Consider the following 26,101-nt stretch of genomic DNA (forward strand, 5'->3'; position numbering starts at 1 on the left):
TTTGCTGATCCTCAAAATGTCGGACCGTGATGACTTTACTGAGCCGTCTTCTTCCTTCAGGCTGCTGATCACAGAGCACAGAGCTTTTGTTTTCAATCTCCGCGCTCTTTTTCAATTGTCCTGCCTTCAAGATCCGCGCTCTTTTTCAAATGTTGAGTGCAAGAGTCCTTCTCCTCGATTCCCTCTTGAGTCGTGGTGACTGCGCTGACTTCTCCCAGAATGCTTCAGTCACTTCTCGCCAGCGCCCTCTGAATATTAATCCAGAAGCCTGTCTAAAGATTGGAGACATGGGGCTAGCTTTTATAGTGTGGGGATGGGAAGGTGTGGGGGGTAGTGCCTACCCAGCGTAAAATTTAGCAGTGAGCATGCACCCTTTGCTGGCCTACCTCGAGCAATTTAACGGATGTCGGGCTGTAAATTGACTTGATATCGGCCTTCTGTCATCGAGGGAGGAAGTCCCGCCTCCAAGAGCTGCTAGAAAATTAAATGGTCATCAGCTCTCTGCTCCCAGCAGCGCTACTGGGAGTGGAGGCTGCTGCGTTATTGGCTCTTAACACAAACATACCCAACATTATAACAATTATTGGTAAATTAAATGAAGGGTTCTTTATTGAAGAATAACAGGATTCCAGGAGAGCTCTTCATACACGTTACCTGTGGATCAACACTGCTCCATTTACACATCATATGTACACTTGCATGACTTGCTGTGATGATGTACCCCAAACAATTTACATATTCCACAATATGTTAATCAGTATGTTAAACTGCATGCACTACAAAGCAATATCACACCAGTTGCCACTGCTGGGACTGCAGAAAGTCTGGAAGGAGACGTTCAGTGGTGGAGCCCGGACTTTAAGGTAAGCCTGGAGTCTCATTGGGGCCAGGCTGGCAAGCCCCAGTGAGGAGTGGGCTGGGGAAGTGGTGAGGGGGGAGTTGTTGTGGGGTGTGGGAAGCCAGGGTGGGCAGGTTAGCAGGGGAGGGGAAACGCGGGGTTGGAAAGACCTTGGGGGTATGAGTCTCTGATGGCACAGAGAGCCCTTAAACCAGCATACCACCACCACCCTACAACCCCCCCACCTTATCAACCAACAGCCCGAACAATGAAACCTGCCGGGCTGCACATGTGGGCCTCTCCCATTGTGGGTAAAATCCCAGCGGTGGGAGAACAAGGCCCCTAAGTGGCTATTAATTTTATGCCCCACACCCTCAGGGGAGGGGGGTTAGGAGGGGGACAGAAAACCCAACCCATGAGTTCAAATTCAGAGCTGGGGCATTTAAATTCAGTTAATCTGGAATTAAAAAAGTAGTCTCAGTAATATGACCATAAAACTACTGGATTGCCGTAAAAACCCATCTTGTTCCTAGTGCTGTTTAGGGAAGCAAATATTCTGTCCTTACCCAGGTTGGCCTCCAGATCCATTGCAATGTGGCTGACTCTTAACTACCCTCTGAAATAGTGCAGCAATCCATTCATTTGTATTCAAGTAGGTGGTTTACCACCACCTTCTCAAGGACAGTTAGGGATTGTGTGAAGAAGAAATGTGAAATTGACTTCCAGATAAGTAACAGATGCAATAAGAACATGGAGTCATCCGAGAATGACTTGGATTCTACAATGGAGGGATTTAGGATGTTTCTTGAAAGATGAATTGACATAGAATGGTTACAGTACCAAGCGAGGCCAATTGGCTTGCAGGAGCTGTGTTGGTTCTCTGATTGAATAATTGTTCTCATCATAAATTATCTTGTGATATCTCACACACCCTGCCCACAAGTCTTATTTCCTGTGGTCAGACTTTTTTGCATGCTTTTATGCCTACACGTACAATGTAAAAATGGTAAGCTAAATTTTATAACGCAATTCTGATTTGCCAGCTGAGGCCTATAATGATACACTTGTACCCTTTTCCTATTGGATGACATTTTCAAGCTTGTTCTTGAAACCTCTTGCTAATTCTATTCTTTTGAAGTTAGTAATTTGTTTTTCCTATTTTATTTCAAATACATTTTTAAGCAATTTAGTTAATTTAGTTAAATTGCTGCCCCCTTCTAGGTCTCCTGTTTCTGCTTTTCACTCCTCCTGCTTGTTTCTTTTTCTGTTACCTCCTGGCCCTCACAATGACTCACCACCTCCCCAGGAAGCAGTTGCTCCTATTTTGTGCACTGGCCTTCCTCACTTGGCTCAGAGCTGCTCCATTCCCTCATACCATTCTTATTAATATTCCACCAGTATACTGTGCTCACTCTCACTCCACTGTGATCTTTTCCTCACACAGTGCTATTCCATTTCACCAATCTGCCTAGAATCTGTTACAAAAGCACAATAGAATGCATTATTTTTGCTAATGTCTATTTGGAAGTAATCACAAGATTATAATTTTACTTCAACATACAACTGCTGAACTTGGTTTGAATGGTTTTTGAACATTGATGAGGGTGCCAATTTTAACCCTGGGCAGATATTGATTGTCTTCACAATTTGGGAGAGATGGGAAATCCAGCAGCTCTTATGCAAAACCAAGCTAGAAGTCATGATTTAAAATGACAAGCATGGAGCAGGGTGGGGGGTAATGTGGGATGGGGATAGCTTGTTTCTCCTGCTCCCACTAAAATCTTTTATAGAAACAGTTGTCAGTTTTCTGAGCAGTCAACAGTGGTTCCTTTAAGGATGGCCAGGTAGCTTATCATACACCTAGATATCTCAGAATTGCATTGTGATCCTATGTACTTAATGTGACTTCAGTTTACACAATTTAATGAGGCTCCCGCTATAATCAGGCCTTGTGAACACTCCAAACAAAAATGGCGGGAGTGAGGGGGTAGACCGGAAGCAAGAACAGAGCAGTATATTCGGCCCAAGTAGATTGAAGCACTACCACTTTATTCCAAGCAGAAGAGACTATGAAAATCAGCCCTCAAATTATCATTTTGTACACATTCCGAAGTTCCCTATTTAACGGAGAATATTTGCATTGATTGCGTGTAGCTGGTATGAGGATTGAAAGGTTCAAGAAATCCATTTTTATTATGCTAAAGGAGTCGTGAACATTCTAACCTCAGCTGCTTGTAAAAACAAAGCAGTTATAATGAATTATAACAAACTTGAACATATTTTCCCAGATTTGCACTAAGTGCGGTAATGGGTGGGGGGTGGGGGAGTAAAAACTACGTTTTACTCACCAGACATGGTGGCGGGTTTTCACGCCATATTGTCCCAAATCCGCCTCATTATTTATGCATTCCCGGGAAACACCTCGTTTCCATGGCCGGTGGGCTCTCGTTCGCCCTCCAGCCATCACCCCGCCGGCGCATCATGCCAGCCACCATGTTTAAAAGGCAGTTGCCAGCACATGGCTCACCGCTACCAGCTCACCACCACTGCCTGGGAGACATAACCAGCAAAGGAAAAAAGATGGCAGCCTTCCCACATCCCCCACCCTGGTTTAATGACGGGTCCCTCGAGCGACTGCTGGATGGCATGGAGGCCTGCTGGAATGTCCTGTGTCCCTGCTCTGGCCACAGGCTGGGCAGCAACATCACCAATCTGGCTTGGGAGGTGGTGGTTAGCACCAACACCCTTCAGAAGAGGACAGCCACCCAGTGCCGCAAGAGGATGAATGATCTCCTCTGTTCCACCAGGGTAAGTCATTCTTCATCACTCCCAGCTCCCACACTCACAAACCCAGCACACATCCACAGGGATCTCACTCACTGCCAGTGCAAGGGGCATCATCATTCACTCTCTCACACACATCGTCATTGTCCTCATCCTGACCATGGGACTACTCACCACCTGCATGGGCCAGGCACATTTATCATCTGGCTTGGCGGGTGTCCTGCTTATGCTTTCTCCATCTTTATCCATGCAGGACAAGCTGGCTCACAACAAGAGGGAGAGGTCACAGAGTGGTGGCGGAATGCCCGAAATCAAGGTCCTAACAGACTTTGAAAACAGAGCCATCCAGCTGCTGGTGAAAATCTGGACCTGTCCTGTGCTGACGGTGAGGTCAGTGGTGCTCTACCAAGTGAGGATCCAGCAGTGCAACATCCATCAGACAACCATGGCGTGAGTGACCTGCCCTCTTTCGTGGGTCACTGCCATGCACTAATTATCTCTCCTTGCTTTCACAGGCACATCTGCCAAACAACTGAGAGAGTCCATGACCCAGAGCCTCCAATCAAGTCCCGAAGAAACCTCCAAAGGATATTCTGAAGGCACCCTCCTCAAAGTTCCATCACAGCGCTCACCCATATCCTCCACCAGCGCAGAGACACACACCTCGGTGGGAGCTAGCTCCAGAATAGGCACAGGGTCACATTCTGGTGAGCACGCTGCACAGTCTGATCCACAGCAGATGGCGGCAAAGGCTTCCCAGGTCCCTGGCATTTGGAGGACTGCTGGAGGCCAGAATATTGCTGAGTCCAAGTCAGATGACGAGCCTCTGGACTCGGTCAGAGTTGCTGGAGCTGCAAAGGCAAGCTAGAGAATGACAGGAAGGGACGTCCGCTGCACTCCTCAAATTGCGAGGCATAATGGAGGAGTCCATCTGTCTTCAGGCTGAGGTGATAGTGCACCAAGGTCAACACGGGCAGGATGGTGGACGCCATGGAGACCTTGATCCTGGATGTTGCTCCTGCACTGCTGCGTGTGCTTAACTCCATCCCTGATGCCATAGTTGGCCTCCAACAGTGTGTATGCGAGAGGGTTGCCGGGCAGCTCGATCTCACTCCACCTACTCATTCCCCTCATGGAGTCAGCCTGGGGCCCTTTGGCACCCATAGGGAGGAGGATCAGCAGGTGCACGCCCCAGGATCATCCACCCAGGTGACTCTGAGAGTGTTCGGCCCATCCGACTCCCCTCCTCCTGTGACCTCCGCAGCTCCAGCTTCACAGGCCATGGAGGGTGCCACTGCCACACAGCAGGACCCCGATAGCAGGCCGGGGCCCACCAAGTCTCAGCCTTACAGTGGATGCCCACCAACATCATCACCGACAGGACGTCGCAGTCAGGAGCTGCCTTTTTTTTTTATTCATTCATGGGATGTGGGCGCCGCTGGCTGGCATTTATTGCCCATTCCTAATTGCCTTTGTTCAGAGGGCATTTAACAGTCAACCACATCTCTGTGGGTCTGGAGTCACATGTAGGCCAGACCAGGTAAGTACGGCAGATTTCCTTTTCTAAAGGCCCCCAACTCTGCTGCGGATGTCTGGGGAGCATCAAAACATAGTAGCAGGGCTAGGGTAATTAAGGAAAAGTAGTTGCACAGTCTGGGCATGGGCATTGATCACTTGTACATACTGTTCACTATTGTCAATAAACTCCCAAGAATGTCTCCCTGCCTGTGGCTCCTTGTTCTGATGAGCAGTGATCTTGTCACTCAGATGTAAAACCTTTCTGCACAAGATAAAGGCAAGTGTCTCAGTCCGGGGCCTCTTCCCTGTGCTCTGCGTAGCCCTCAGACCACAGTGATGGTCTGGCCTCACGCTCCTTGGAAACATTACTGATGCCTGCACCTCGGCGGTGCTGGTCATTGCTGCCAGAATGTAGTGGGCAAGTACCACAGAGTTCTCGCATTCTCTCTGGGTGCTCTCAGGATATTTAAGGTGGGGCTGGCCCCCATCACACCAGCGTCTGCGACCAGTGATGCTGCGTACCAGCTCCTGAAGGGCTCAGTTGGTGAAGGCGGACACAGCATCAGATGCATCTAAAGTTTCATGGCTGCCTCTCTATTAGATGGTCATGGAGCGCAGGGGAGCTGCCCTCGGCCAGACAGGAGTCAGACATTCACAGAGGCTCTGTGAAGATCTATGGAGTGTCCTCACTGCATGTTGTCATCATCCTCCTGCGATTGAGTGACTGTTAGGGCCTCCATTGTATCTCCATGACAGGAGCATTCTCAGAGAGGCTTATGGACGCTGCCATGAGACAGACTGGAGTCAAAAGTTCACGACTTTGTTGTGAGTATCTATGGGGACACCTCACAGCATGTTGTCATCATCATCCATAAATCTGGCAGCTATGAGGACCTCCCGAGTGCCCCTGCCTCGTCTAGCCAGTGCGAGAGCCTCATCCCCGTTATCATCACCACCGAGGACCTCTCACCCTCATCCCCATCAGCGTCCTCCTCATCCGAGGAGACCTCCAGCTCCTCAATCTCCTCAGCCAGCTCATCTCCCCGTTGCAGCGCCAGGTTGTAAAGGGCGCAGCAGACGACGATGATATGTGACACCCTCTGTGGACTGCATTGCAGGGCTCCACCAGACCGGTCCAGGCACCGGAACCGCATCAGCATCTCGATGGTCTGCTCCACTAAGTTGCAAGCTGCAGCATGAGCTTCATTATACCAACGCTCTGCTGCAGTCTGGGGCCGCCGTGTGGGTGTCATCAGACACAGCCTCTGTGGGTAGCCATTGTCCCCGAGGAGCCATCCCTTCAGCCTCTATGGACCCTGGAAGACTACAGAGATCTGCAAGCGACTGAGGATGTAGGCATTGTGCACAGTCCCTGGAAACCGTGCGCACACCTGCAGGATGTGTTTCTGGTGGTCGCATACCAGGTACACGTCCAGTGAGTGGAAGCCCTTGCGGTTGATGAAGTCCACTGAGTGTAGCAGTGGAGACCTGGGCACCACATGAGTGCAGATAATCGCACCCTGCACCTTTGGGAATCCTGAAATCAGGGCGAATCCAATGGCCCTTGCATCCTGGCTGTCCCGGTCCCGGGTGAAATGCACAAAGTTGTGTGCCATGGAGAAGATGGCATCCGTAACATCATGGATGCATTTGTGGGTGGAAGCTAGTGAAATCACACAGACATTACCTGTGGAGCCCTGAAAAGAGACACTGGCATTGTAATTGAGTGCCACAGTCACTTTCACAGCCCCCACCAAGTTCTGCAGTAAGTGGCAGATATGAGCGAACAGGTCTCTAGATATGCGCAGTCGTCGGCGACGCTGATTCTTGGTCATCTGCAGGAATGACAGGCGTCTATAGACCTTGGGTGTCACTAGGCACCGACCAGCCACGGCTCGCTGTCGCTCCTGGGCAAAGTGTGTGGGAGCCCCAGCAGACCCTTCTTCCTGAGGTTGCTGCTCCTACCTTTGCATGGCCAGGAGCCTCAGTCACTCTCTCCTCCATCTTCTTCGCTCTCTGTAGGCCATCAGGTGCACAGCTAGGTCACCAGGATCCATGATCCTGACATGGTCCTCCTGTAGCATGAAAGAGAGAGAGACACATGGTTAGCATGGGTGTTCTTAGCATCCTTTCCTGGCCCTGTGTGACTGCCCCTTAACGCTTCCCAGGAAGTGCTGGCCACCCCTCGGATGGCCAGAGATGAGTGCATTGTATGGCTGCCCTGTCAACCTGCGACATGGGGCGACACTGGTCCAAACTTGGATGCTGAGATTGCAAGGGGCTGTGAGTGCCTCCAGCAGCGACTGTTACATGGCCAATGTGGGCAAGGAGATTGTACAACGTGTGCAGGCCAACTGCTGCATGGTCCAGTAAAGTGGTCGCAGAGTTGCAGTCTGTGTTGGTGGGGGTAAGGTTTGGAGGGATTGGTGGCACATTGGTGCCTCCGCATTGCTTGCATGGGTAGGCAGACTAGAAGTCCGACCCCAATCATATTCGTGTGACTGCGTCTGAACTGTCTCAGTTGCAGAGGGATGCTCAGTTTATACAGGTGTCCCTACTGCACGGCTACTTCCCTCGCTTACCCTGCCCCACAACTCGATTGCTTGTGCGGGGGATCCAATGCCAGGACAGCGGTTGCTCCTGAACACTCCAACCTCGAGTACAGTCACCTCCGGGGCCAGGCAGCAGTTGCCCCTGGACAGCGCACCCACCGAAAAATAGCGACCTCTGCGGCAGGGCAGCACTTCACCCAGGCCCCACAGCGCCCCTGAAGCCTGCAAAGCAATAGTTGACAGTAGCGAGCTATGGAAAATGAGACTGTTCACTCACCTCAGCTTCCCCCAAAGTGAAGGCTGCCAAGTGCACGTGTGCCGTGTGAAGTACGTCGATATGCTTTCCTGCTGACATAGACAGACGATCCAGTGGGGTTCCGGAGCCTGGCGGGATGGCCTTTTAATGAGATGCATTACAATGAACTCCCTGACAACCTTTAGCGGGAAATGTGGCCGCTGCTGGTGGGCGGAGCAGATGATCGCAACCTGCCTTCCCGCCGTCGTGAACTAGATCGGCCATATTGTCCACGCCCGCTACCAGTGGGCACAGAAATTCCACCCGATGTCTTTCTTTTCTGACTGAATTTATTAAATATTTTTATTTAATACAGAAGCTGTTTCTTTAATGTTTTCTTTTTTCTGTTTTAGATGCTTCAGCTGATTTTCCATAATGATTTTCTTGCCTTGCTTTTTATCCCTGTTAAACCCCCGTTTTCTTTTCAAATACATATCTGTACAGGTTTTAAGGCAACTAACAGAAGAACAAAATTAATCTGAGAATGATTATTTGTAGGCAATTCATTTTCTCTGAACTAAAGTAAAACAGGTATTGAAATATAGTACAGAACAATTCAGATGCGCTGTTGTTGCTGCTTATCTATTTTTCTACACTATCTGCGGTATTTAGTCCATTAGGCTCATAATGGTTTTTTGAGTTTCTTGAAGTATTATTTTTGTAGTTGAAATAGAGGGTATGGTACCATAGTGATTATGATGCTGAATGAGTAATCCTGTACAGATCTGGAGACGTGGGCTGAATTTGTGGTCCACTGATGAGCAGAAAAGCAAATGGGTAAACACGTAAATTAAGACACTGTCCCATCGGCTACATACTTGCACCCACCCCCATCATGATTTTATGGGCGATGGGGGTAAGGTTGCCCCGCTGTGGCACAGTTAGCATTAATTGCCCATTTAAGGGCCTCAACCTGCTGTTGCTCTGATTTAACGGATAGCAGGAGAGGCCTGTGCCCAATGTGCAGGCCAACAGGTTTAACCCTGTAGACTGTTGGCCAGTGAAAGGGAGGGTTGCCTACTTCCCAGGTCCATGTGCCAATCGGAGGCCACCCCACTCTCCACAGTTTTACCTCCCCACATCCACCCTCCAACCCCCACCCTCTCAAATATGCCCACCCCACACTGTTACATTTCTGGCTCCTTTACATAAACTCACCAGTCACACACACTGAATTGGTAAACTCTAAGTAGGTTTGATTTATTCAACGGCTCCAACTGATATATAATATATATATTTTATATATATATATAGTAGACAGGATAGTTCAACAAGCAAATATTCTCCAGGGATTCAGCAACCTCCTTTACTCACAACAACAGTTACAACCACTCACACACACACACACTAACTGGATGCTGGTCACATGCTGCTTTACATCCTGGTTCTTTGATCATTTGCATATTCTCTTAATGTAATATTTACAATGCAACCCCCTTGCTGGAGCCTGCCCACTCAGCCCCGGCAAGGTCCCAGACTTATCTGGCATGGTTGCTCTCATCCCGGTCCTCCTGCGGTACTGGTAGTGCACACCGCTCCTGGTGCTACTGCTAGTGCAGAACTACTGGCCTCCAATTGACTAGTGGGATTTTGTCCTGGACATGGATAGAAGTCCCGCTTCATACTATTTAAAGGGCTATCGCCCCAAAAATTAAAGTGGGACAAGTTGGGCAAGCAGAGGCGGGCTGACATCTGACATTTATGCTGGGGTGTGGGAAGCCTGACCTCAGCGTATAATCTAACCCATGAGTTCAAATTCCATTAATTTAATAAATCTGGAATAAAACACCAGTATCATTAATGGCGACCATGAAACTATCAGATTGTTGTAAAAACCCATCTGGTTCACTAATGCCCTTCAGGGAAGATAATCTTCCATCCATACCCAGTCTGGCCTACCCGTGACTTCAGATCTAAAACAATGTACTTGACTTATAACTGCTTTCTGAAATGGCCTAGCATGCCACGCAGTTGTATTTAAGAAGGTGGTAGTAATTAAGGAAAAGCAATAAATGCTGGCCTTGCTAACAACACCCATGTCCTGTGAATGAGTATTTAAAAAAATCATGTACCTAACCTTTTCTATTTCTGCTTTCTTTCTACCTGGTTTAAATTATTGCTGTTTGTTCTTCAGGATACAAAAATAAACATAAGAATTGGAGCAGAAGAAAGCCATTTGGTCCCTGATGACTGCTCTGCCATTCAATAAGATCATGGTTGATCTGACTGTGGCCTTAACTCCAATTTCCCCCCTGTCCCCATAACTCTTGACTCCCTTGTAGATCAAAAATCTGTCTAACTCAGAATGGAATATATTCAATGACCCAACCTCCACTCCTTCAAGAATTCCAAAAGTTACAACCCTCTGAGAGAAGAAATTCCTCATCTTCTCTGTCTTGAATGTGAGATATCTTATTTTTAAACTGTGCTGCCTAGTTTTGGATTCCCCAGAAGAGGAAATGTCCTCTCAACATCTACCCTGTCAAGTTCCCTCAGAATCTTCTATGTTTCAATAAGGTTGTCTCTTATTCTCCTAAACTCCAATGAGTATAGGCACAACCTGCTTAACCTTTCCTCATAAGACAACCCCTTCATCCCAGGAAATAGCCGAGTGAGCCTTCTCTGAGCTGTCTCCTGTATTTAAATAAGGAGATCAAACAACTGTACATAGTGTTCTTAGTGTGGTCTCACCAATACCCTGTACAGTTGTACCAAGACTTCCCTTTCTTTATACTCCGTTCCCCTTAGAATAAAGGCTAATCTATTTGACTTCCTAATTACTGGTGTACCTACATGCTAACTTGCATGATTCATATTCTAGGACACCCAGATCCCTCTGTACCACAGCATTCTGTAGACTCTCCCGTTTAAAAGAAAACCTGCTTTATTTCTTCCTCTTGCCAAAGTGGACAATCTCACATTTTCCCACGTTATAATCTATCTGTAAAACTTTTTCCCACTCACTTAACCTATCTATATCCCTTAGCAGACTCTTTGGGTGCGATTTTCTGGCACCACCTGCCACTTGGATTGTCCGCTCCCAATGAAAGTAAATGAGCTTGCGGCTGGGCTGCCGAATCTCCCATAGCAGGTCCCACCACGACGGGGGTGGAAAATCCCAGCTTTTGTGTCCTCCTCACAATTTGTTTTCCTACCTATCTTTGTATCGTCATCAAATTTGGCTACAATACAGCCAGTCCCTTCATTCATGTCACTAATATATATTGTAAATAGTTGAGGCCTCAGCACTCATCCTTGTGGTTCTCCACTAGTTACTGTTTGCCAGTCTGAAAATGACCCAGTTATTCACTGTTTTCTGTTAGTTAGTCAATCCTCTATCCATGCTAATATATCATCCCAAACACCATAAGCTCTTAACTTGTGCAGTAACCTTTCAAGTGGCACCTTATCGATTGCCTTTCGGAAATTGAAATGCACTACAACTACTGTTTCACCTTTATCTATCCTATTTCTTACCTCCTCAAAGAGCTCTAATAAAATTGTCAAACACAATTTCCCTTTCACAAAACCATGTTAATTCTGCTTGACTGTATTAAAATTTTCTAAATGTTCTGCTACTACTTCCTTAATAATGGATTCTAACACTTGTCCGATGACAGATGCTAGGCTAACTGGCCTATAGTTTCCTGCTTTCTATTTCCCTCCTTTCTTGAATGGAGGTGTTACATTTATGGTTTTTCTAATCTGCTGGAATCTTTCCAGAAATCTAGAGATTTTGGAAGATTATAATTGATGCATTCACTATCTCTGTACCCATTTCTTTTAAGACTCTAGGATGCAGGCATTCAGGTCCAGGGGACTTGTCAGCCTTTAGTCCCATTAGTTTTCCTAGCACTTTTTCTCTAGTGATAGTGATTTTTTCCAAAGTTCCTCCCTTCCCTTTGCCTGATTTCCTCCTATTAGTCTTGGCATGCTTTTTGCATCTTCTACCATGAGGAAAGATACAAAATACTTTTTCAAAGTCTCTGCCATTTCTTTGTATTCCATTATTAATTCCCCAGTCTGATCCTCTAAGAGACCAATGCTTATTTTAACCAATGTCTTCCTTGTTATATACTTGTAGAAGTATATGTCTGTTTTTATATTTCTTGCGAGTCTCACATTCTAATATCATCCTCTTCACTATCTTTTTTTGTCATCCATTGTTGGTGTCCCAGCCAGAAGACAGGAAGAAATATTTATAATTTATATTTTATATGCACTGTTTAAAAATAAGGGGTCACGCATTTAAAACAGAGATCAGGCGAATTTTTTTCCTCTGAGGATCATGAATCTTTTGAACTCTTTTCCTGAAAGGCAGTGGAAGCAGAGTCTTTGAATATTTTTAAGGCAGAGGTGGATAGATTATTGGTAAGCAAGGGGGGGAAGGTTATCAGGGGTAGGCAGGATGCAGATTTGAGGTTACTATCAGATCAGTCATAATCTTATTAAATGGCGGAGCAGGCTCGAGGAGCTGAATGGCCTACTCCTGCACCTTGTTTGCATGACAAGGCTTTACCCTGACTAGCCATGGCTCATACCAGAGGAATTTATAACCTTCAGAAACCAGCAGGGATCTCGATATCTTTAAAGAGGCGCTAATGCCCTCTGTGACTGCTGACAATCAAATTCCAAAGAAATGCACCAAATACCCTTTTACATTTCTAAGGCAGATCTCCGGCCAATGGAGACAGTATTTCTGCAAAGGGAAAAAGGGACAAGACTCCCCTATTAAACAACTTAAGATTCCAGACCTGGGAAAATACATCTTTTGTCCAACACCCAGGAGAAGAAGTGGGAGGTTTGTCACATGACCTCCCTGAAGCTGCCAGAACCTGTAATATCACCGTGTGGAACTGAACCCAGGTAGTCTACCATTTTATCATCTAACAGGTGTCAGCAGAAAGAACTCTGTCCAGGTGAAGCACCTGGCCCTCATCTACACTGTGAGCTACTGGAACATTGGAACTTCTTTATCTGTGCCTTCAAGACTAATTCACCTCTACATGCCTTCTCCCATCGTGGAACTCCTCACATCTGGAAAGTTGGATCGTCCTGAAAGTGTCAGCTTACTACCCTCTGAAGGAATATGCCATTCGACTTTTAATTCTGGACTCTGGACGTGAAACAATAGCTCTTATTTTTATTGTGGTCATGCCCTGTATCCTTTTCTTCCCTTATCCCTCTTTTATTGTATGAGTGCAAAAAAGGCCGGATGTTGTGAAACACCTTTCCCATATTTTGAGTGTGTAAAATAAAATAACCCTCTGATTTTACCTTATCTCGAATTTGTTGTGGGGCTATTAATAGAGAATTGGATCACTCCAAACTGAAGGGCGGGGGAAAACACACCACCACTTATAAAGGGGGAAATCAGAATCAAAAACACCTTTCTGTTTACAGACGCGTAGTGAGAGGAGAAAACAGGGCTGCTTAAGTTAATCCCCCTTCTGTCCAAAACACTGTTTTCTAAAATTTTCCCAATCTTCTGGCCTACCATCAATCTTTGCAGCATTGTTTGCCTTTTCTTTCAATTTTATACCACCCATAACTTTCTCAGTTAGCCGCATATGGTGCATTATCTTGTAGAGTCTTTCTTTCTCAATGGAACATATCTTTGTTGAGAATTACGAAATACCTCCTTAAATATCTTCCACTGCTTCTTTCACATAATGCCTTTTAATCTATTTTCCCAGTCCACTGTAGCCAACGCAGTCTTCATATCTTTCTAATTGTCTTTATCTAAGTTTAAGAAACTAGTTCCAGCTCCAAGTTTCTCATCGTCAAACTGAAAGTGAAATTCTGTCATGGTATGATCACACTTGCCTAGAGGATCCTTTTGAGATCATTAATTAATCCTGTCTCATTACATATCACCAGGTCTAAAATAGACTATTCCCTGATTGGTTCCACAATGTATTGTTCTAAGAAACTATCCTGAATACTTTCTATGAGCTCAACCACAAGGTTACCATTCCGATTTGATTTGTCCAATCTATATTAATATTAAAATCACCCACAACTATTGCAGTACCTTTCTTGCAAACCCTCATTTATACTCTGTCCTGCGGTCTATCTTCTGTTAGGGGGCCTATAAATTACTCTCACCTGTGATTTCTTTCCCTTGCTGTTTCTTATCTCCATCCAAAATGATTCTACATCTTGATCTGAGTTAAGGTCATTTTTCACTACTGTGCTATTCTGATCCTTTATTAACAGAACTACCGCACCACCTTTTCCTTTCATTCTATATTTCCAAAATGTCAAATACCCTTGAAAATTCAGTTCCAAGCTTTGATCAACCTGCAACCATGCCTCTGTAATGACTATCATATCATACCTATTTGTTTAAATTTGTGTTATCAATTTATCCATCTTGTTATGAATGCTGTGCACATTCAGATGAAGGGCCTTTAATTCTGCCTTTGTACCAGTTTTTCCCACACTGTCCCTATTTGCTGGTGGATGTTTGTATGCTCTGTCACGTTCTGAATACCATTCCCATATCAATGACCTGCACTATCGTCTTGTTCTTTCTCATTAACTTTCTAAATCTCTTGTCATGTGACCCTTCCCACCACAATTATTTAAAGCCTTCTCAACAACCCTAGATATAAGATTAGCCAGGACACTGTTCCCAGGGGTTTTCAAGTGAACAATGTCCCAATGGTACAGCTTCCTCTTTCCCCAGTACTGGTGCCAGTGTTCATGAATCAAAACCTGTTTCTCCCACACCAATCTTTGAGCCATGCATTCAACTTTCTAATCTTATTTACCCTATGCCAGTTTGCTCATGGCTCAGGTTTTAATCCAGAGATTAGGGAGTCTTGATTGTTCCCTACCAATTTGCCCCTGTTCTGTTTGATAATCCACGTTGTTCAGTGTATTTTTACAATTTCCTTGGAGACCGAGAACTTTTTAAAAAGATTTTCAAATTTCCAGTTGATAGATGAAAGGATATCATGACACTATTTCTCATTTTAAGGCTTTTATTGTAATAAACAGACCAGTTGGCCAAACATTGCTTTTGTAGACAATTTATACTTTAAACTACAGAACAGAACTTTCCCCTTTTACTTTTAAAACAACTGAAAGCCCAATCCACAGCAATGTTTTACACTTAAGTAGTCATTCAATTTTCCCATACCCAGACCAAACTCATTCCCAATGGTTTATTTCCATTCCTTTCATAGTAACCTCCATTCCATAGTAACTTTTAACCTCAGAAATGTCTTTCACGGGGAGAGCTTTTCCTGACGATGCTCCCTCTAGTGCAAGCTAGGCAAATCTTCCATCCTCATTTCAAATCCTCACGGATTTGGTCTTTTCAATTCGAGCATGAGCTCCCACCTACATTCCCGCATGGTGATCCACAGAGACTTTCAGCCTCCAGCTGCTTCCCCTCTCCTGGATCATGGCAGACTCAGAGCCTTCATCCATTAAACCCATCTCACTGGTCCCTAACTTATTCAGTATTGGCTTCTGTGGTTCCTTTTCTGTTGTCCAGCTGAGATGAGCTGCATCTCCGCCCAAGCAGCAACCCAACTCCCATGCAGTACCGGTCCATGACCAACATGAGGGTCCTCTCATTTTTGATTTGAGAATTATGGTTGCGGTGACTTTCTTCATGATCTCCCTCAACATTTCCGTGCCTCCAGTCACCCATTTCCTTTCCACAATCACCACTGACCCCCCCAGCATTACCTTTGACCTCCCCACCATCATGCTCCAGCCTGAACCCTTCTCCTTCCAGGATGTCCAGATGAACTTGCACTTTCTCTTCCTTCCGGAACATCCCATCCCTATTCACATTGAACTCCCTGACCTCATCCTTCCCACCCTCTCTCCCCTCCCCCCCACCCCGCCCCCCCGACACCCCCCACCCCCCCCCACCCAATATCCATGTCTATCCCCATGTCACAACTACCAACACTCGCTGTCCCTTCACCCGACACCGTCGAACCCTCACCCTCCCACCCTACCGGCTCCCTCTGCCCCTGTTACGCAAACCACCCCCTCCTATTGCACCTACCTTGAGTTCAAACCCCAGGAGTCAGAACTGGACTCCACTGACCCCTCCCTGTAAGCACATTCACCTGGACATTCGCCAATCCCCTTCAGACCTAAACATTCACCCACCCCTTAATTTGCCACCCATGAGTATCGCCTGCTGCCTTCCATCCAGCAGCTTGAGGCCTCCAGTCCCCCATGCCAAAGTCCCTGGAAGATGGTCCCATGCCTCCGCAAAGTCAAGGCTGCAGCAGGAGACCTCCCACCTTCCGAAAGTTGCTTTGCAGAGGAGCCATGTGGATGAGGGCTGCACCCGACTTGCGATGCACATGTTCCTCCAGGATTAGGTAGGTATAAGCCTCCATCATCTTCCTCTCATTGCATGTCCATGAACTGAGAAAGCCCTAAAGCTAAATACTGACTTGTGCACGCCACTCGTTTTCAAACAAGTTTGAGGCCAATGTAATTTCTCACTGGCTGGCGCAAGATTGGAAGGTGTGAGGAGATTCTGGTGAGCAGCATTTTTAATGAGCATTTATGAGATGTTATGAATGCTAATGGTGTTCATGCCACTAGTCAGCAGGATAACCAACCCGCCATTAGCCCGCTATCAGGAGAATCGCAAACTCTTTTTACGCCGGCAGGTTTCTGTCTTTTCAGCTCCTGCTGGATTCGACACTCCTGCCTGACTCGAAACCCAGCATGGGAGGGATGGGAAAATTACGCTCACTTTTTTAAATCAGCTCTCAAATTCTTTTACATTCTTTCTGTTTTTTGTCCTCCTACCCAGCACAACTTTTGTCCGATTCCTTCCAAGCAAGTGGCACAGCTTCTTCATTTTGAAGTTATAATTTGCAGCCTAAGACTTGAATCCATCCTTGTAGTTCCACAGTAACTTCATCAGTTAGAGCCAAGTCATTTCGTTTTAAAGCACTGTCTCTCATTATTTGCCCATTAGCCTGAAATGCTGCTGTATTTTGCATTGACTGTTGTGAATTAGGATCTCCAGGCAAGTGTAATTCAAACAGAGCCAATTTGTTCCCAGCAGTTGTTGGCTCTTTGTTGTCAGTCTGATGTCTTAGTGTCGTTTCCATTTCAGAAGTCTGAGCTGTTGACTCTTAGGGCAACACTTGAGTCAAAACAGTGTTTTTTCCAACAGATTCAGAGGCAGGCATATCTTTTACTAAGTCCATTGAACTTGTCGACACCTCCTTATCTCTAATAATTTCAGTAGATCTTGTGGAAATGTCCAGAGGCAGCACACACAAGATCATGTACTGTGATGAGGTCAAAGGTATTAATAGGCAGTTTTGACAACATTACCACAATAATAGAACCTCTGACTAAAGCACAGTCTAAATTTACCCAACATAATTGAACAGGTAAACAATTACCACATTGGCCCTGTTTATTGTTTATTTATTCATTCACGGGAAGTGGGCATTGCTGGCTAGGCCAGCATTTGCTGCTCATCCCTTGAGAAGGTGGTGATGAGCTGCCTTCTTTAACCGCTGCAGTCCATGTAACCCACAGTGCTGATAAGAAGTGAGTTCCAGGATTTTGACCCAGCAACAGTGAAGGAACAGTGATATATTTCCAAGTCAGGATGGTGATTGGCTTGGAGGGGAACTTCCAGGTGGTGGTGTTCCCATGCATCTGCAGCCCTTGTCTTTCAAGGTAGAGGTCGCGGGTTTGGAAGGTACTGCCGAACAGCCATTGGTGAGTTGCTGCAGTGCATCTTGTACATGGTACACACTGCTGCCACTGTGCATTAGTGGTGGAGGGAGTGAATGTTTAAGCTTGTGGATGGGGTGCCAATCAAGCGGGTTGCTTTGTCCTGGATGGTGTTGAGCTTCTTGTGTGTTGTTGGAGCTGCACACATCCAGGCAAGTGAAGAATATTCCATCACACTCCTGACTTGTGCCTTGTAGATGGTGGACAGGATTTGGGGAGTCAGGAGGGGAGTTACTCACCACAGAATTATCAGCCTCTGACCTGCTTTTGTTGCCACAATAATTATGTGGCTAGTACAGTTCAGTTTATGGTCAATGGTAAGGACCAGGATATTGATAGTGGGGTGTTCAGTGATGGTAATGCTACTGAATGTCAAGTTGAGATAGTTAGATAGTTAGCTTCTTTCTTGTTGGAGTTGGTCATTGCCTGGCAGTTGTGTGGCATGAATGTTACTTGCCTCTTATCAGCCCAAGCTTGAATATTGTCCAGATCTTGCTGCATATAGACATGAACTGCTTCAGTATCTGAGGTGCCATGAATGGTGCTGAACATTGTGCAAACATCAGCAGACATCCCCACTTCTGACTTTATGATGGAGGGAAGGTCATTGGTGAAGCAGCTGAAGATGGCTGTGCCTTAAACCCTAAGGAACTCCTACAGTGATGTTCTGGAACTGAGATGATTGACCTCTAACAACCACAATGATCTTCCTTTGTGCTAGGTATTACCCCAGCCTTTGGTTCTCATTGGCTTCAGTTTTTCTAGAGCTCCTTGATGCCACAAGTGCTACCTTAAATACAAGGGCAATCACTCTCACCTCACCTCTTGAGTTCAGCTGTTTTGTCCATGTTTGGATCAAGAATGTAATGTGGTCAGGAGCTGAGTGGCCCTGGCAGAACCCAAACTGGATGTCAGTGAACTGGTTATTGCTGGGAAGGTGCTGGTTGATAGCACTGTCAACAACCCCATCCATCACTTTCCTGATAGTCATGACTATGCCACATTGGATTTGTCCTGCCTTTTGTTGTCAGGAAATATCTGGGCAATTTCCCACATTGCCGGTTAGTCACCAATGTCTTGAGCTGTACTGGAACAGCCTGGCTAGGGGTGGATCTAGTTCTGGAGCACATGCGTTCAGTAATGCTGCCAGAATATTGTCAGGGCCCATAGCTTTTGCAGCATCCTGTGTCTTCAGTCATTTCTTGATATCACGTGGAGTGAATTGAATTGGCTGAAGATCCCATTTAGCATGGTGGTAGTGACATACAGCATGATGGAGGGAACCTTGATTGTCCAGGTGGGACTTTGTCTCCACAAGGGCTATGCTGTGGTCACTCTTACCAATACAGTCATGGACCGATACATCTGTGACAGGCAGATTGGTGAGGATGAGTTCAAGTAGGTTTCTCCCTCTTGTAGGTTCCCTCACCACCTGCTGCAGACCCAGTCTAGTCTAACACTTATGTCCTTTAGGATTCGGCCAGCATAGCCAGTAGCAATGTTACTAAGCCACTCTTAGAGATGGACATTGAAATCCCCCATCCAGAGTACATTCTGTGCCCTTGCCATCATCAGTGATTCTTCTAACTGGTGTTCAACATGGAGGAGCCCTGATTCATCATCTGAGCGTGAGGAGAACGACAGGTGGTAATCATCAGGAGGTTTCCTTGCCCACGTTTGACCTAGTGCCATGAGACTTCATGGGGTTCAAAGTCAACTTGGAGAACTATGAGGGCTACTCCCTCCTGACTGTATACCACAGTGCCACCACCTCTGGTGGGTCTGTCCTTCCAGTGAGACAGGATATAGCCAGGAATTGTGATGGTGGTATGAGGGACATTGTAAGTTATGATTCTGTGAAAATGATATGTCAGGCTGTTGGTTGACTAGTCTGTGAGGCAGCTCTCCCAATTTTTGCACAAGCACCCAGATGTTAGTACGAGGACTTTTCAGGATCGACATGGATGGGTTTGCCGTTGTCATTTCTGGTGCCTCGGTTGACGTTGGATGGTCTATTCGATTTCATTCCTTTTAGACTTTGTAGCAATTTGATACAACTGAGCAGCTTGCTAGGTCAATTCAGGTCAGTCTCAGCCAGATTTCCTTCCATAAAGGACAAGTATCAATACACTTTTATTCAGCAAACTCTCTGGAGAGAAATTCACGTCTTTGGGCTAACATTGAGGTTTGATCTTCCCCCATATCTCCAAGAATAACTGCCTTTTTGGTCCCTTCACCAGCCAAAAATTGGGGTTACTTCTTCCTCAAGTATAAAAGTCCCATAATAATTTATGTACTGATTTACTACCACTGTCGATACATTAAATGGTGTTGGTTTGTCACAAGCTTTACTCATTGGTACAGCATTTTCTAGAACAACATTAGACATGCCTACAAAGGCTACTGTCTTAGTTTTCAACTTCCAGCAGTTTGCATTTACATTCTGTGCCTTTTGGCGATAATAACATGTTACCAATACAGTCATGATATACCTATCTCTCATACTACCTTTTTATTATTCTGAGGAGCATCTGCCTTTTCATTTCTGGTATCTCCATCAAGATAATTAGTGTTCTGTTCACTATCACTTCTCTTATCTCACCAGCTTCTGTGTGAGTTTGCAAACAAAGGCTTGCTGCCACTTCTGTGTATGGGATAATTTGTAATTGTCAGCCACAGCAGCCACCTCCCTTATTTTAGAAATGTTATGATCTTCTAGATGGGGCTGATTCCTAAAGGAATACTGTTTTTAAATTCTTCCATTAACAACACATCTCTAAGGTTTTCAAAACCTTGCTCCAGCTTTATAGTCCCGTACCATCGATTAGACACTATTTCCTTTCTATGGCAAATTTTGCATAAGTCTCATTCTATCATTTCCTCACATGTCTATACTTTTGCCTATAAGCTTCTGGAACTAACTCATATGCATTAAGCAAAACAGTATTGACCATATCATAATCTGCAGACTGTCCACCCAAAAAGGCTGAATAAACCTCCAATACTATCCCTACCAAAATACTTTGTAATAGGATTGTCCAAATTTCTCTTGGCCACTGTAACTATGTAACAAGTTTCTCAAATAAGACAAAATACATTTCAACTCCTTCCACACCGAATTTAGGCATTAGGTGAATATTCCTCCCCAAATCAAAACCAGGAGATAAATTTGACCCCTAGTCAAGTCTACCTGTTACCCCCTGTTCACATAATCAATGTCTTTCTCTGCACAGTTCAAATTTTCTGGCTTTCCTCTCTCTTTGCAAGTCAAGGCTTTCCTTTTTTCTTACTGTTTGAATTTGACATTCAAATTTTCACATTTCCCTTTTTCCTTTCTTTCCAGTTCAGGTGTATTCATTTCTTTTTCGTCTTCAAGTTTCTGCCTTTTTGGCTCCAGTTTCAGTTTTTTATCATTTGCAGCTGAATGTTAGCCAACTCAACCTCCATTTTATCTGGATTACCTTTTTCTTCCTGAAGGTTCAAATGCTGAGCCAACACCACAACTATTTCTGCCTTCTTCGTGCCTACTTTTAAATCTAATTCCAACTTTTCTGCTATTGCGTTCAAACAAGCCTTGTTAACTATTGCAAGGCAATCAAGGACTGGTCCTCTCTTTCAAGGAATGCTTAAGCATTTAAACTTTTCAGTAAATACACCAAAAGTCACGGTGAAATCTTTTTGTCCAAACCCAGTATACTCGTCTCAGCCTGTGTGCGAAATCCTGCAAGAATTCCTTAACAATTTGTTATGATCCCCAAAGAGATCGATAACTTTAAGAAAATAAATTTGAGCTTCCAGTTGATAGCTGAAAAGATGGCAAAACAAGATTTAACATTTTAAGACATTTACTGTAACAAACAGACTAGAAGGACTATTACTAAACACTACTTTTGTAGGCAACTCAAACTTTATACTACAGAACAGAACTTTCCCCTTTTACTTTTAACACAACCAAAAGACCCACTTAACAGGTATACTTTACACTGGTTCCTTAAGTAGTCAATCTATTTGCCTGGACCTAGTCTAAAGTAAATCTTAGCTCTTGAGGGTTTACTTCTGTTGTTTTCCTTTCCCAGCCTGGTAACTTTTAACTCCAGAACTGTCGTTCACGGTTAGAGATTTTTTTTTCTGGTGATTCTCCTTCTAGTGCAAGCTAGGCGTATCATCCAGTCTTGTTTCAAATTCTCCCAAATTTTGTTGTTTCAATCCGAGTGTGAGTGCCCACCTACATTCCAGCGCAGTGAAACATAAAGACTTTTGGCCTCCAGATGCTTCCCCTCTCCCGAATCATGGCAGATGAATCTGACTGAGTTTCCGGGATATCTTCAAAACTCTTGCTCTCTCAAGGCCCATCTCCATGGCAACATGAATCACCTGGGCCTTGTATCCAGGTAGAAATGCTGATTAGCTAACTGTGAGACCCCAACTATCTTGTATCTTGGCAGTAAGTAGATAGCTTAAAGCATAACTGTTTATAACTTGGCATTCTAAACACCTTCCTGGGACTTTGGAAGCTAGTAGCCTTACCACTATAAACCCAAATGCTGCTGATAATGTTTCTAAGTGTGAATATCATACAACTTCTTTCCAGAAAAATAACCCAGGCCTCCCTTTAATCTTTAAAAATCGGATTGCCCAGGCCTGTTGATAGGAAGGCTTCAGAACAAGTCACATGACCCCCTTTATTTTACCCTAAATTAAATACACAGTCCCAAATCATAACTATCTTTTTTAATTCTTCTAATTGTAGGAGGGTTTAATTGAATTTCTATGGTGCAGATTTTTATGGTAGTTTCTGTTTGCCTGTCAATTTATGGCATTTTCTCTAAACTTCATTTGAAACATCATCACCTATTTTTGAGAGGACAAAGTTAAATTGTAAGTCATTATGTTTCTAATGTTTTGTTTTAGGCACATGAGGCTTCATGGTCTTTGGTGTGTTGCACTTTGATGATGTGGTGTGGTTGTTATAGCAACAGTAACAGGGAAGTGTCATATTTACAGCTGACTGCAAAACTTGGCCTGATATTTGAAATATGGCCTAGGAAATGATCTATACACAGTTAGAATGATTTATTTTGACTTTGTAGTCAAAAGTCCCATCTTTACTATTCTTAGGCACATTTCACCTTAATTATTCAGCTTCATTTTCAAAACCTGTTACCTAATTTCTTTACTTATCTCTACTTCAGTTATAGCCAAAGATAGAAGTTTCGTGCTTTGGAATACTGTTGTTATTTTCCTCATTGAGCACCAATTAGAGGAGATTATTGTAAAACTCAACCCTGCTCCAGTACCCTAGTTGCTTATTATTTGGGCAATCGATTCATAACTTGCTTTTTTCCAAATATAACAAAGGCATTTGTTTCTGTTGTAAAATATTCTCCAATTATTCCTAATTTAAATGCTCTATGTACATAATGTTCAGTCTATTTGAAGACTGTTATTAATAGCTTATAAAATATGATTTATGTTGATACTATAAGACTGGAAAAATCATTTTTCTCTTTTAATTTTTGTTACAGAGCAGTGAGTAAAGCAGTTGAAAGAACTATTTCAAATTGTTCATTTTTATAAGCAGTCTATGGAAAGAGTACAATGCTAAATGTTTAATAAAGTTCAAAAGCATTGCAATCAAATAATAAATGTCAGCCTGCACCATATTTTTAACTTAAGAATAGGCTGATGGATGGGACCACAACTTTAGCATATTTTTAATTTGGTTAAACAGTACTATTCATGTACTTTGTTGCCAAAGAGAGGTTGGCAGAATTTAATGCAGGTGTCACGGGTCTCAGTGGCAGACCTGAAAGGGGGTGGCATTGCCTCTTGGGGCAGAAGCGACTGACTGAAAATGATCACATGACAGCTGTTTAATGAGGTAGATGCATGAGGCCTGGTAAATCAAGTGGTTGGGCGTGGGAGGGTGGGCAGTAGTGTGAAAAGCCTAGCGACATTTTTAAATATCAGCCAGAGCCACCTGCAGTGGTTCCAAGGTTTTTGACAGTTTTTGTGCCTGCAGCAGAAGTTGCCATGCAGCTCAGAACAACAGTCTTCAGCTCCGAGACAGAAAGAATTCAACAGGAAGATCTGGGTCCATGGCACAACAGCATCCTGCACCTTCAGTGTCTGCAGTCTTCAGTGAAGAAAGCTGGGGAATGGCCAGGTCAGATAAAGGATGGCCCCACAGTTTAGTGATGCTGCCCTGAAGGTTCTCCTCCAGGTGACCCGTGGGGCCTTGTTACTAACCGCTGGAAAGAAGAGACCCTACTGCCTGACCTGGAATGAAGTAGCAGGGGAGGTTAGCAGGCATCAAATCCAGCAGCACAACTGGGCCCAATGCCAGAAATTAGTCAATGAACTCCTCCACAATGACCTCTTCCACACTTTCAGTGTCAGTCTGAGGGAATGATGAGCTCATGCTAGCAGATGAGCAACATGTAGTGGGTCTCAAGGTGGAGCAAGATTAGCTGGGCATGTGATAGAAAAGCATGCCCCAGCAGAGCTGCCTCAGATGGAATGGCTACATGTGGGCGACAGGAATTTGCCTCTCGGTGTCAGCGTCCTCCAAGTGGAAGTGTGAGAGACACATATGGGAGGACCCAACACAGGCCTGAGGGATGCCAGGCGAGGAGACGGCCAGCTGATCACTTTCCCCTTCTGCCTGCAGGAGAAAGGGCAAAGACGGGTGGAGGTGTGCCAGACCTGAGAACCCTGACAGCCGCTGAGGTAGAGAGTCTTGACCTGAGCAAAATGCAGGGTGGCCGGGCCATCACTAATGGAGAGATCAGAGTGCGGAGGCCACACTGAATGTACTGGAGTTGCAGCATAGAATAAGGGAACATTTGGCAAAGCTGCCAGAGGTTATACTCAGCCATGTGCAAACGATGGAGGAATCCATGCAGACCATGAGTTCTGCCATGTCTTAGGTGTGTGAGCACATGGCTTCCTCCATGGAGAGGTTGGTGACAATTATGGAGAGCCAGATCCAGCAGACCATTCAGTAGCTGCCTGGTATGCCTGCAGACCTTCATATCACTTGGTCATGAGCTCTAGGCCGCAGTGGTCAGGTGAGAAGAGGATGAGGTGCCTTGAGTCTCCTCTAGCTGCCCCTCCATCTCTGGTAGACAGGGAGGCGTCATTGCGCACCGAAAGGGAGGAAGTTCTGCAGGCTGCTGCATCTGAGCGCTCCTTCTGAGGGTGAACAGGAGATCCTCAGCCCCTCTGCCAGCGACCCAACAGCCTCCAGAAGAATTGGCCACAGAGGAGGCTTCTGCACTCGTACAAAAGCTCCTCAGCTTGCCAGAGGCACCCAGAGGATGGTTGCAAAGGTCCAACACAGGCCAGGGAGCTTCACGTCCAGCAGCCAGCCTCCACCTTAGCTGCAAATGCCAAGGCCGCCAACTCATTGGAGCACTTGGAAATGCATTAGAAAGAGTGCTAAGATGCACTGGGGTGGCACAATTGCTTAACCTTTTAATGTTACTAATTGGTCTTTATTTATCATTAAATTGTGTTTGCACATTTACTCCTGCATCCATAATTCAGTGCCTTATATCTCCTGAATGGCTCTGTCAAACTTTGGACCCTTATCTACCTGTTTGTAGGCATGAAGGTGGTGTGTAGCCATCATCATGGATGGGGCACTGGGCTTGGAGTGGTGATAAATAATCTATCTGATGAGATGTAGGGGGGACGTGGCCTGTGGGGTTGTGAGGCAGTCAGCTCAGGGACCTGATGTGTGCTGGAAGTGATTGTGAATAAGGTTGTCACAAGCCTCCCTGCTGGATATATCCAAGGCTCAGGCTTCTGGTGCAGGCGATTGATGTTGCTCTCGTGTCTCCTTGGCCTGGAGTAATCTCACTCCCATCAGAAGGCAGTGAGATTACTCCACATCCTTTGGATGTAAGGCCTCCCCCATCTGCTGTGTTGGGTTGTGAACAGCATAACAGATGACCATGATCCTGGAAACCCTCGCGTGGTCATATTGTGGAGCTCCTCCAGAACAGTCCAGGCAAAGGAATCTCATCGTGGGTAGGGTATTGTCTGTTTGATCATAGTTTAAGTGTGGTAGGCATTGTACCATTCCTCAGCTTCAGTACGAGGGTTCCTCACCAACGTCAGCTGCCATATCTTGTGAGGTTAGCCCCTGTTGCCAAGAATCCATCTATGGAGGCATGCAAGAGGCGTGAACAACAGAGGCAGCTGGGGGTGCCAGAGCACACATGAAACTTGACTGTTCTCTGGGAAATGGGCACATGCCTACAGGATGCCTTTCCAGTGGTTGCATCCCAGATGGACGTTTATAGAGTAGAAGCCCTTCCTGTTGATGAAGGCAGCAGGCTTGGAGCTTTGATGGCCACATCGGTG

This window comes from Cetorhinus maximus, chromosome 10, assembly GCF_964194155.1.
Source record: "Cetorhinus maximus chromosome 10, sCetMax3.hap1.1, whole genome shotgun sequence".
NCBI lineage: Eukaryota > Metazoa > Chordata > Chondrichthyes > Lamniformes > Cetorhinidae > Cetorhinus > Cetorhinus maximus.